Below are 10,649 nucleotides of genomic sequence, written 5' to 3'. Positions count from 1 at the left end.
TGACGTCCTCCTCCGCATCGCCGGATTGTAGCTCACGTGAGTTCAATACGGTGACAGTTTTTGGAGCATTAGCCACTAATGTGCGAACTGCGCTGGTCATTGTTCTCCTTGGAAGCATTGCCCATGTGCTCGGTCGTTGATGTATCGAAGTGCTGACTACTGCTGCGCAAACTCTGCTCGTCATCAGCCTCCTTGTTTGACTGCTGCTGCTTCTGATATTGTGGCTTAATGAGTCAAAGTATGTAAAATCTTTCTTAACCTACAATAAATGATTACGCATTTTTCTGCCGGATCTCTGCTTTCAACAACCACAAGCAATGCATAATTATTACACCATGATACATCAGACATAATTATTGCACATAACTATTATACACCCTACAGGACGAATTTTCCATCTGGACCTGCACAGTCATCCCTATAGAGTGTCCGTTTCCAAGCATTAAAACCAGCAGTGGCACCTCAGCACCTCCAGTTTTGAGAGTGGCTGTACACTGAGATAGCAATGAGAGTCTTGAACGTGGATCTGCGTCTTATGCCTGTTAAAGCCTGGTTTCACCTGAGTGGTTGTGTCAACTCACAGAATCACAGGTTCTGTGCAGCGAAGAATCTGCATAACTTCCTCAAACACCATTGCACGGTGAAAAGGTCGGAGGTTTGGTGTGCAGTGTCTGCACGCCACATTATTTTTTCCATATTCTCTTATCAGGCGTTGACTTCGGCGAGCTACATTTTGGAACTATTTGTGGCAGCATTAACGAAAGAGGAAAAGACCTACAGATACATCGACCTGGAGCAACTGCTCACATACCTGGCTGGAACTTGGAGCATATTTACACAATCTTCATGCCTGACAGAGTTGTCAGCAGTGTGGGAAACACTCAAGTCAAAGGTGTGTCGCAACAGTCTTCAAGAGCTGCCACAAAACATTTTGGATAGACTGCAGTAATTTCATGGTCCAGCCTTCAGAAACTTGCTGACCAGGGCCCAAGAAGAGACACGAAATCAATGGGGTCACTTTCAACATCTGCTATAGTCCGGTTAGTACTATCTCTCCTTTCCTCTGCTGTGTTTCTTTCTACGCTGGAACTCTGTTCTCTGGGCCACTTTTATGAGTCTCCAACCTTTGTTATTAAATTCCGCTTACCCAATTTGTTCAGTCTGAGCACCGGAGACGTCTATGAGATGCTGTTCCGCTGTAGTTTATTTGGAACAAATTTTGGTCCAGTATAAATCGTTTCCGCATTAAATCTGCTGCAGGATCCTTCATCCGAGATGACTGAAAATCTTCGGCTCCCTGGAACTCTTCTGCTCTCTGGAACTCTTGCCTTGTTTAACGTTTGAGGATTTCTACAAACGGTGTTAGGGTCTGTTTACTTACTGCTTCAGTTTTTACGTCTTGAAAGTAACTTTTCACCTCCAGAAGACAATGAGCATCAAGTGAGAGGTTGCCCAGTGCGAGTGACCTTTTAATGGGCTGACGAAAGAGGCTTGCACTGCACGCCTCTACTTGAACACTGATACTTGAAAGATTTCTTTTGCAACCCCTACTGGTACGGTATGCAACGGTCTTGCCGCAGTTGATACACCGGTTCCCGTGAGATCACCGAAGTTAAGCACTGTCGGGCGTGGCCGGCAGTTGGATGGGTGACCATCCAGCCGCCATGCGCTGTTGCCATTTTTCGGGGCGCACTCAGTCTCGTGATGCAAATTGAGGAGCTACTCGGCCGAATAGTAGCGGCTCCGGTCAAAGAAAACCATCATGACGACCGGGAGAGCGGTGTGCTGACCACACGCCCCTCCTATCCGCAGCCTCAGCTGAGGATGACAAGGCGGTCGGATGGGCCCGATGGGCCCCTTGTGGCCTGAAGACGCAGTGCTACTGGTACGGTCATTACACCATGAAATCCACTAGCTCTGTCTGGCCACTGCCTCCCAGCAGTGTGCGCGATCTTTAGGGACGACCACAGCCTCTACACCGATATCTGCTCTAAGTTGATGACAATAACTGCTTCTACTGAACTCTATTCTGCTGTGGCCACCGTCACCTACGATGTTTCCCGGTAGTCCAGCCGGACTATCGGATCCACAGCTCCCAAGCTTTGAATGGACCAGATAGGAAATACGTTATTTTGATGATGACTTGTCACATAAAGAGGTCAGATATCTCAACACGTACTTGAGAACAGCTTTAAAGTCAAAATCATAACTATGGGAAGTAAGTGAACATTAATCTACTGTCAATGACAGATATATTCTAAAAAAGTTCCACATCGGTGTAGCCACGTACAAAGGAAAAATAATGAAGAAACAGATTTGGGTAAAAGATACCTATAATATCTACATAGGTTACCATACAGGTAGGTTATCACATGAAAAAATACCGGCTTTTAAAAATGAAGATGTCCACTGCGTGCACAAACACTCTCTCTCTCTCCCTCCCTCTCTCTGTCTCTCTCTCTCTCTCTCTCTCTCTCTCTTTCTCGCACACACACACACACACACACACACACTAACTCTAAAACAAATCCAGTCACCATTTCTAAGAAAAGACATTGTGAAACCAGTAAACTACATTCTAAGACAAAATATACGACGCAAAACGAAGGAACTATCAAAATGGGCAGAAATGATAGACGTGATGTACATATACAGGAAACAAAATGATTACAATTTCAGAAAACTGCATGATTCATTCAAGAGAAAGGGCTTCATAAAATGAGCAAGTCAACAACAGGTTTGTCTACTTCTGGCCACTGTGCAGTGAGATATTCGGATTGGCACTGATTAATTGAGCTGTTCTATGTCTTCCAGAGGGATATCGTGACAATTCTGTCCAATTGGTGAATTAGATCGTCGATATCCCGACCCGGTTCGATGCTCCTGGCTATATGTCCTAAAGGTTCTCAACTGCTGGCAAGATAAGGTTTGGCAAGCAGAATTAAAAGCAGTATAAACTGTTGCCGTGTATGGGCGAGAATTATCTTACCGAAATGTAAGCCCAGGATCGCTTGCCATGAAGTGTAACAAAATGGGGCGTAGAATATCGTCGTCGAACAGCAGTGCCGTAAAGGTACAACAAAGAAATCATGCTATGAAAAGTAATTGCAGCCCACAATATCATTCCTGGCGGTCAGGCCGTGTGATGGGCGACAGCTGGGGCATCTCCAGATATGCCTTCGCTGGTCGGGGCTCACTTCGAAGCAGGACTCATCACTGAATACAGTTTTACTCCAGTTAAAGAGATTGCCCTTCGTGGCAAGCTAGTCTGGCTTTTCATGTCGGCAACATAATGCTGGCCCACACATGGCGGGAGTTTCTTCTGATTCTTTTCCTGCCTGCCAAATCCTGCCTTGGCAAGCACGGTCACCTTATGTGCCAACTGGACAAAATTTTCCACGAAATTACTCATGAGGACATACAACTACCCTATTAATCAATGCCAAGCCCAATAACTGATAACACAAATGCCCGAGAAGGGCCAACGCGTTATTTATCTTGCTAAATTTGTGAGTCTCTTTCTTTTGAGTAAATCATCTACCTTTTCTGGATATTAATAATTTGTTAGCTATTACATGTACATCACATCTACAGAATTCGCCCCATTCGGATAACTCCTTCGTGGTGCATGGATTTTTTTCCCTATGTGTGTGTGTGTGTGTGTGTGTGTGTGTGTGTGTGTGTGTATGTGTGTTTGTGTGACGAGTATAATATAGTAAATAACGCGCTCCCTGACGAATGGACTAATAAAAGATCAGACTGCCATTCTGCAAAACACTAAAATCACCAACGTAAAAGTTTATCCAGATCTCTGGGAGTTTACGAAATTTTAAAATGCAATCCACACCTGTCTTGCTAAAACAGAGAGCAAATTTTCGAGTAAGCCTACTGCTGTGTGCTGTGTGAATATTAATAGCACCTAGTTGAAATACAACGTACTGAGACGTTTAGTCACAAGCATCATCTCAGCCAAGCAAATTGTCTTGTGTAAAGGATGTATGCCCAATAAGGGGTCCTGTGAGTAACACTTCATCCCAGCTGTCTGAAACGATATCGTAACACCACGGACTTAAACTGGATTTCACAGCCTGCAGCTTGTACCTAACCACCAGCCAAGATTCCTCCTATAAATGACTGACCCTCTAAGTAGCAAATCACGAAGTGCTGCACTGAGGAGAGGTAACGAGGTCGGTCAGTGAGGCCCAGCACGAACTCGGCCTTCCAAAACAGGACTCTGTGCAGCCCAATCCATTACAGGGTTGTCATTGTCTTATAAGCACTCCGGCACAAGCCGTGCAATATGAACAGGTTCTCGATAGTATTGAAAGATGCTATCGGCATCCCCGAATTGCTCTTCAACAGTGGTAAGCAAGAAGGTGCTTAAGACATCAATGTAAGCCTGTGCTGTGATAGTGCCACGGAAAACAACGAAGGGTGCAAGACCCTTCCATCAAAAACACGACCACACCATAATACCACTGCCTCTTAGGTTTACTGTTGGCACTACACACAGTGGCAGATGACGTTCACTGGACGTTCGGCATACCCACAACCTGCCATCGAATCGCTATATTGTTTACCGTGATTCGTCACTCCCCAAAACTTTTTTCCACTGTTCAATCGTCTCATGCTTACGCTCCTTACAGCAAGCGAGGCGTCGTTTGGCATTTACTGGCATGATGTATGGCCGATGAGCAGCCACTTGATCATGAAATCCAAGTTTTCTCGCCTTCCGCCTAAATGCCATGCTACTTGCAGTCGAATCTGATGCAGTTTGGAATTCCTGTGGGATGCTCTGGATAGATGTCTGCCTATTACGCATTACGACCCTCTTCAAATGTCGGCGGTCTCAGCTCTCAATGGACGAGGTCGGCCTGTACGCTTTTGTGCTGTACGTGTCCCTTCACGTTTCCACTTCACTATCACGTGGGAAACAGTGGACCTATGGATGTTAAGGAGAGTGAAAATCTCGCGTACAGACGTATGACACAACCTGACCACGTTCGATGTCCGTGACTCCCGCAGAGTGCTCCATTCTGCTCTCTCCCGATGTCTAATGACTACTGATGTTGCTGATATTGAGTACCTGGCTGTACGTGGCAGCACAATTCACCTAATATGAAAAACATAAGATTTTGTGGATGTCCGGTTACTTTTGATCACAGAGTGTATGTTCCCGGTATCCACGCACCTGCAAATGGGAGGGAATATTCCGTTTGACCACCATGACCACGGATCGAACACCAGTATAGACTTGTAAACGACGTTGAGCGGAGCAGCGCTCGCGCCGTTTATTCCGTATGTCGCCAAACGAAAGCAGCATGGTCTTGAGGAAACTGTCATCAACTTCGGGCGGAATGTCAGACACCCTAACATTCGTAAATTCTACATCTGCGTTCTCGAGAATAATAATACTATTAGAGCCTTCGTGGTGACTGAAAGAGATTTGTCAGTGCCGCAAAAGAGCCCTCTCAACCAGAAGTGTGTCTAGAAACTTGATATGAAACACATATGATTCGGAATACAAGTAAGCCATGTGAATCTTTTCCGAAGTGACCTTGGTTACATCTACACATCAATCGTGAATTTCTAACGAACTGGGTTGCACGTGTCGAATGGATTTTTCATAGTAAAACTGACGGTACCTGTGCGTGGAATATTCCTGGAAGCCATGGATGACATCATGGCGCTGACAGCGTCCTGTCAGAACTCAATCAGAAACACGAGAAGTCTAGAGACAACGATGTGAGGCTAGCAATGATTCACACGACACTGAGGACAGACGTGGGAGCTGTCGCTGCTCTACGGTAGAGGCATGAACAAGCAGAACCTACTCGCCAGGCGTGTGATGCGGGAATATGTCCCTAGACCACGGGGACCATGGACTCAGGAGACTACGTTGCCAGAGAGCTCGAGGTTTCTTATAAACAGCCCTCGTAAGATCGGATTGTGGGTAAACAAGTGGATTTGCGTCCTTGCAGCTGAGGCGGCCCCAGTGTTTGGCCGCCCAGTGGCCACGGCAGCGGCCTGCGCAGGCGGGCGTGGCGCGCCCCGGAGGCTCATCCGCGCGGCGGCCGCGCTCGCCGGTCCACTGCCATTTGGCTGCAGCGGCCGCCGAGGGCCGATCGCGGGTCGTCCGCTCGATACGCCGGCCCTAATGGCGACACGGTAATTAAACCGCCGGCGGCCCGCGCCGCGCCGCGCCGCGCCACGCAGCGCTGATGGTGCTCCACGGCGGACGGCCTGATGGCTGCGCTGCCGTCATCGGCCGGCCGCTGCATTTAATGCATGTCACTGTCCGTTGTGGGCGCGTCTCCTCTCCTGACTACTGGACGTGAGCGGAACGGCCGAGGAGGAAACACTGTGATGCGTTTAATTTGTTAGCCCGTGAATCCACTGCTACTGCTTCATGGCTATGGTTTCAAAACACGAACTTCCATCAGCCTCTCCCTGATACAACATTCCTATTTCTGGGATTTTCTTATTACACTAATGGCCATTAAAATTGCTACTTCAAGAAGAAATGCAGTTGATAAACGGGTATTCTTTCGACAAATATATTATACTAGAACTGAAATGGGGTTTACATTTTCACGCTGTTCGGGTGCATAGATCCTGAGAATTTAGTACCTAGAACAACCACCTCTGGCCGTAGTAACGGCCTTGATACGACTCCGCTTTGAGTCGAACAGAGCTTGGATGACGTTTACAGGTACAGCTGCCCATGCAGCTTCAACACGATACCACAGTTCATCAACAGTAGTGGCTGGCATATTGCGACGAGCCAGTTGCTCGGCCATCATTGACCACACGTTTTCAATTGGTGAGAGATCTGGAGAATGTGCTGGGCAGGGCAGCAGTCGAACATTATCTGTATCCAGAAAGGCCAGTACAGGACCTGCAACATGCGGTCGTGCATTATCCTGCTGAAATGTAGGGTTTGGCTGGGATCGAACGAAGGGTAGAGCCGCGGGTCGTAACACATCTGAAATGTAACGTCCACTGTTCAAAGTGCCGTCAATGCCAACAAGAGGTGACCGAGACGTGTAACCAATGGAAACCCATACCATCACGCCCGGTGATAACCCAGTATGGCGATGACGAATACACGCTTCCAATGTGCGTTCACCGCGATGTCGCCAAACACGGATGCGACCATCATAATGCTGTAAACAGAACCTCGGTTCATCCGAAAAAATTTACGTTTTGGCATTCGTGCACCCAGGTTCGTCGTTGAGTACACCATCGCAGGCGCTCCTGTCTGTGATGCAGCGTCAAGGGTAACTGCAGCCATGGCCTCCGAGCTGATAGTCCATGCCGCTGCAAACGTCGTCGAACTGTTCGTGCAAATGGTTGTTGTCTTGCAAACGTCCCCATCTGCTGACTCAGGGATCGAGACGTGGCTGCACGATCCGTTACAGCCATGCGGATAAGATGCCTGTCATCTCGACTGTTAGTGATTCGAGGCCGTTGGGACCCAGCACGGCGTACCCTGTTACCCTCCTGAACCCACCGATTCCATATTCTGCTAGCAGTCTTTGGATCTGGACTAACGCGAGCAGCAATGTCGCGATACGATAAACCGCAATCGCGATAGGCTATAATACGACCTTTATCAAAGTCGGAAACGTGATGGTACGCATTTCTCCTCCTTATACGAGGCATCACAAGAACGTTTCACCAGGCAACGCCGGTCAACTGCTATTTGTGTATGAGAAATCGGTTGGAAACTTTCCTCATGTCAGCACGTTGTAGGTGTCGCCACAGGCGTCAACCTTGTGTGAATGCTCTGAAAAGCTACCCATTTGCATATCACAGTACCTTGTTGCTGTTGGTTAAATTTCGCGTCTGTAGCACGTCATCTTCGTGGTGTAGCAATTTTAATGGTTAGTAGTGTATGTTAACGCTATCTCGTAAGTTATCGGCTGAAAGTTTGGCTTGGTAGCTAATTACTAGGGGTTGTTGTTATTGTGATTAGTGCAAGCTTCTTTATCTCCGAATAATTAGTATAATTTACGTTTTTCTCTATCTGCTTCTTCTCTTGATATCACAATGTGTCCCATCAACTGGCCCCTTCTTATAGTCAGGTTCTGTCACAAATTTCAGTTCTCCCGATTTATATTCAGTACGTCCTCATTGGTTACGTGATCTACCGATCAAATCTTTAGCACTCTTCTTCCGCACCATATTTCAAAAGCTTCTATCCTCTTCTTGTCGAAACTGTTTATCGTCGATGTTTAACTTCTATACAAATACTTTGAGGAAAGACTTCCCAAAAATAACTCTTTCTCTGCCATTGCCAGTCCACACTTTACATCCTCTCTACTTTGGCCAGCATCAGTTATTAAGCCACGCAAATAGAAAAACTTATCTTCTATTTTCAGAGTCTCTTTTCCTTATTTAATTCCCTCAGCATCACGTGATTTAATTGGACTATATTCAATTAGTCTTGGTTTGCTTTTGTTGATGTTGTTCTTATATCGCCTACCACTGTGACCGGGTGGTTCTAGGCGCTTCAGTCCGGAACCGCGCTGCTACTACGGTCGCAGGTTCAAATCCTGCCTTGGGCATGGATGTGTGTGATGTCCTTAGGTTTAAGTAGTTCTAAGTCTAGGGGACTGATGACCTCACATGTTAAGTCCCATAGTGCTCAGAGCCATTTGAACCATTTTTTGATCTTATATTCTCCTTTCAAGACGCTGTCGATTCCGTTCAACTGCTCTTCGAAGTACTCTGCTGTGTCTGACAGAATTACTTGTCATCGGAACACTCCGAAGTTTTTGTTCCATCTCCCTGAACTTCATTCATTTCTCCCAATTTTTCTTTGGTTTCTTTTACTGATTGCTGAATACGGAGAGTGAATAACTCAGGCATAGGCTGCAACCCCTTCTCATCCATGGCTTCCCCTTCATTCCTCTCTATTCTTATAATTGTCATTTGATTTCTGCACCTGCTGTAAATAACCATTTGCTCCCCGTATTTTACTATATGTACCTTCACAATTTCAAAGAGAATATTCTAGTCAATATTGGGAAAAGCTCTCTCTAAGTCTGCAAATGGTATGAACATAGGTTTGCGTTTCCTTAACCTGTCCCACTAAGATAAGCCGTAGAGCCAGTATTGCCTCACGTGTTCCAACATTCTTCCGCAATCCACAGTCTTTCCCAATTTTTGGTTTCTACCAGTTTTTTCAGTCTTCTGTAAATAATCTGTGTTAGTATTTTGCAACAATGAGTTATTAACCTGATAGTTCGGTAATTTTCACATTTGGCAGCGCCTGCTTTCTTCGGAATGTGAATTTTTATGTTCTTCTTCAAGTCGGAGGGTATTTCATCTGTATACATCTCGTCCTCCCCATCACGACGGGGAGTCCCATTACAACCTTCAATAATTTTAATACACTTTTTTGAACAAAATTTGAACTTATATGCATCATTTGGCATTATAGTTTCCCTATCCTTCAACACAATTCCTACAGCGCGCAGGAAGTAACCTGGTTCTTCATGGGGGAAAAGAAATTTTTTGATAGCGTACGCAGTCATCTGTGCACCTTCTGCTGCACCGCATCGCCCCTCGAGTGGTCCGGACATGTCATAAACACTCGGTGCGAGGTCTAATGAATAAAGCAGCTCTTTAAGTTCATGAGTTAGTGACCGTGCCACCCACCGACTGGCCGTGGCACCCCCATTGCACAGGCTTTAAGAAACTTTGTCGTGAGTGATGTGATTTGCTGAGCTGTAAGAACGTTTCATCGTCAATCACACGGCGGTTTTCTATCACAATGTGTTCACTTACTGCAGTATACTTCGGCGTCACAACGCGATGTGCCTAACCAGGCAGCTGAGCGCCTGTCACAAAGTCGCGCCATTTGCGGACTTTCTATTCCACACGTTCACCTGCTACGGAGATAGACCTGAAACATTAAACTAGACATTCATTTGCCGATAGATTTCAATAGATTTCGTGCATTTAGTGCTCAAAAAACGTAAGACAGCTGTTCTTCCTTGGTGCAGGCGGGGCAGCCATTTTTAACTTGTACTGTGGCCGGTTTCACTTGTCTGCAGTATGCTGCTCCCTGTATGGCGTTCCTTACATCGCTCGTCACTGTACTGCCACCTTGCATTACAATAGTTTTAATCCTCGATTTTTAAGTACACTTTTAATATTTTCCTTTGATTCCCTCTCATACGTGTCAGTTTACAGATCCCTACTTCGCAAGCCACCTTACAGTGTCTGCCGCAGTACCACTCGTATTAATGGTAGTAAGGTCTTTTACTTATTCGTGGATCTCATTTACAGGGATCTGCATCTACATCGAAATCTGGGCTCAGAAAACCACAGAGAAGTGCATGGTAGTGTGTACGTCCCGTTCTACCAGTCAAATATGCAATGCGGATTCAGTGATTGCCCAAATATCTCTACACGCGCCGTAGTGAGCCTAATTCTGTCACTACAATCCCTATAGGAGCGAGACGTAACCAGTTGTAATGTATGCCGAGACATCACTTAAAGTTTATTCCAGAAAAATTCGATGTAAGTTTTCATGGATACATCTTTAAGCGTGTGTTCATTTCTTTCAGCAACTCCGTGACGCTCTCCTACAGATCAAACTAACCTGTGACCATATAGACGGCCGTTTTTTGTATCTG

The 10,649-nt window shown here is 46.1% G+C and overlaps 1 pseudogene; it reads left to right on the top strand.

The window, feature by feature from the left end:
* The first annotated feature begins 1,561 nt into the window (after nucleotides 1–1,561).
* LOC126096044 (5S ribosomal RNA) lies at nucleotides 1,562–1,678 on the top strand (annotated as a pseudogene).
* Nucleotides 1,679–10,649: the final 8,971 nt, after the last annotated feature.

The sequence above is a fragment of the Schistocerca cancellata genome, chromosome 8 (genome assembly GCF_023864275.1).
Source record: "Schistocerca cancellata isolate TAMUIC-IGC-003103 chromosome 8, iqSchCanc2.1, whole genome shotgun sequence".
Classification (NCBI taxonomy): Eukaryota; Metazoa; Arthropoda; class Insecta; order Orthoptera; family Acrididae; genus Schistocerca; species Schistocerca cancellata.
Note: the sequence above shows the minus strand (reverse complement) of the source record. Positions and strands in the feature narration are given on the sequence as shown.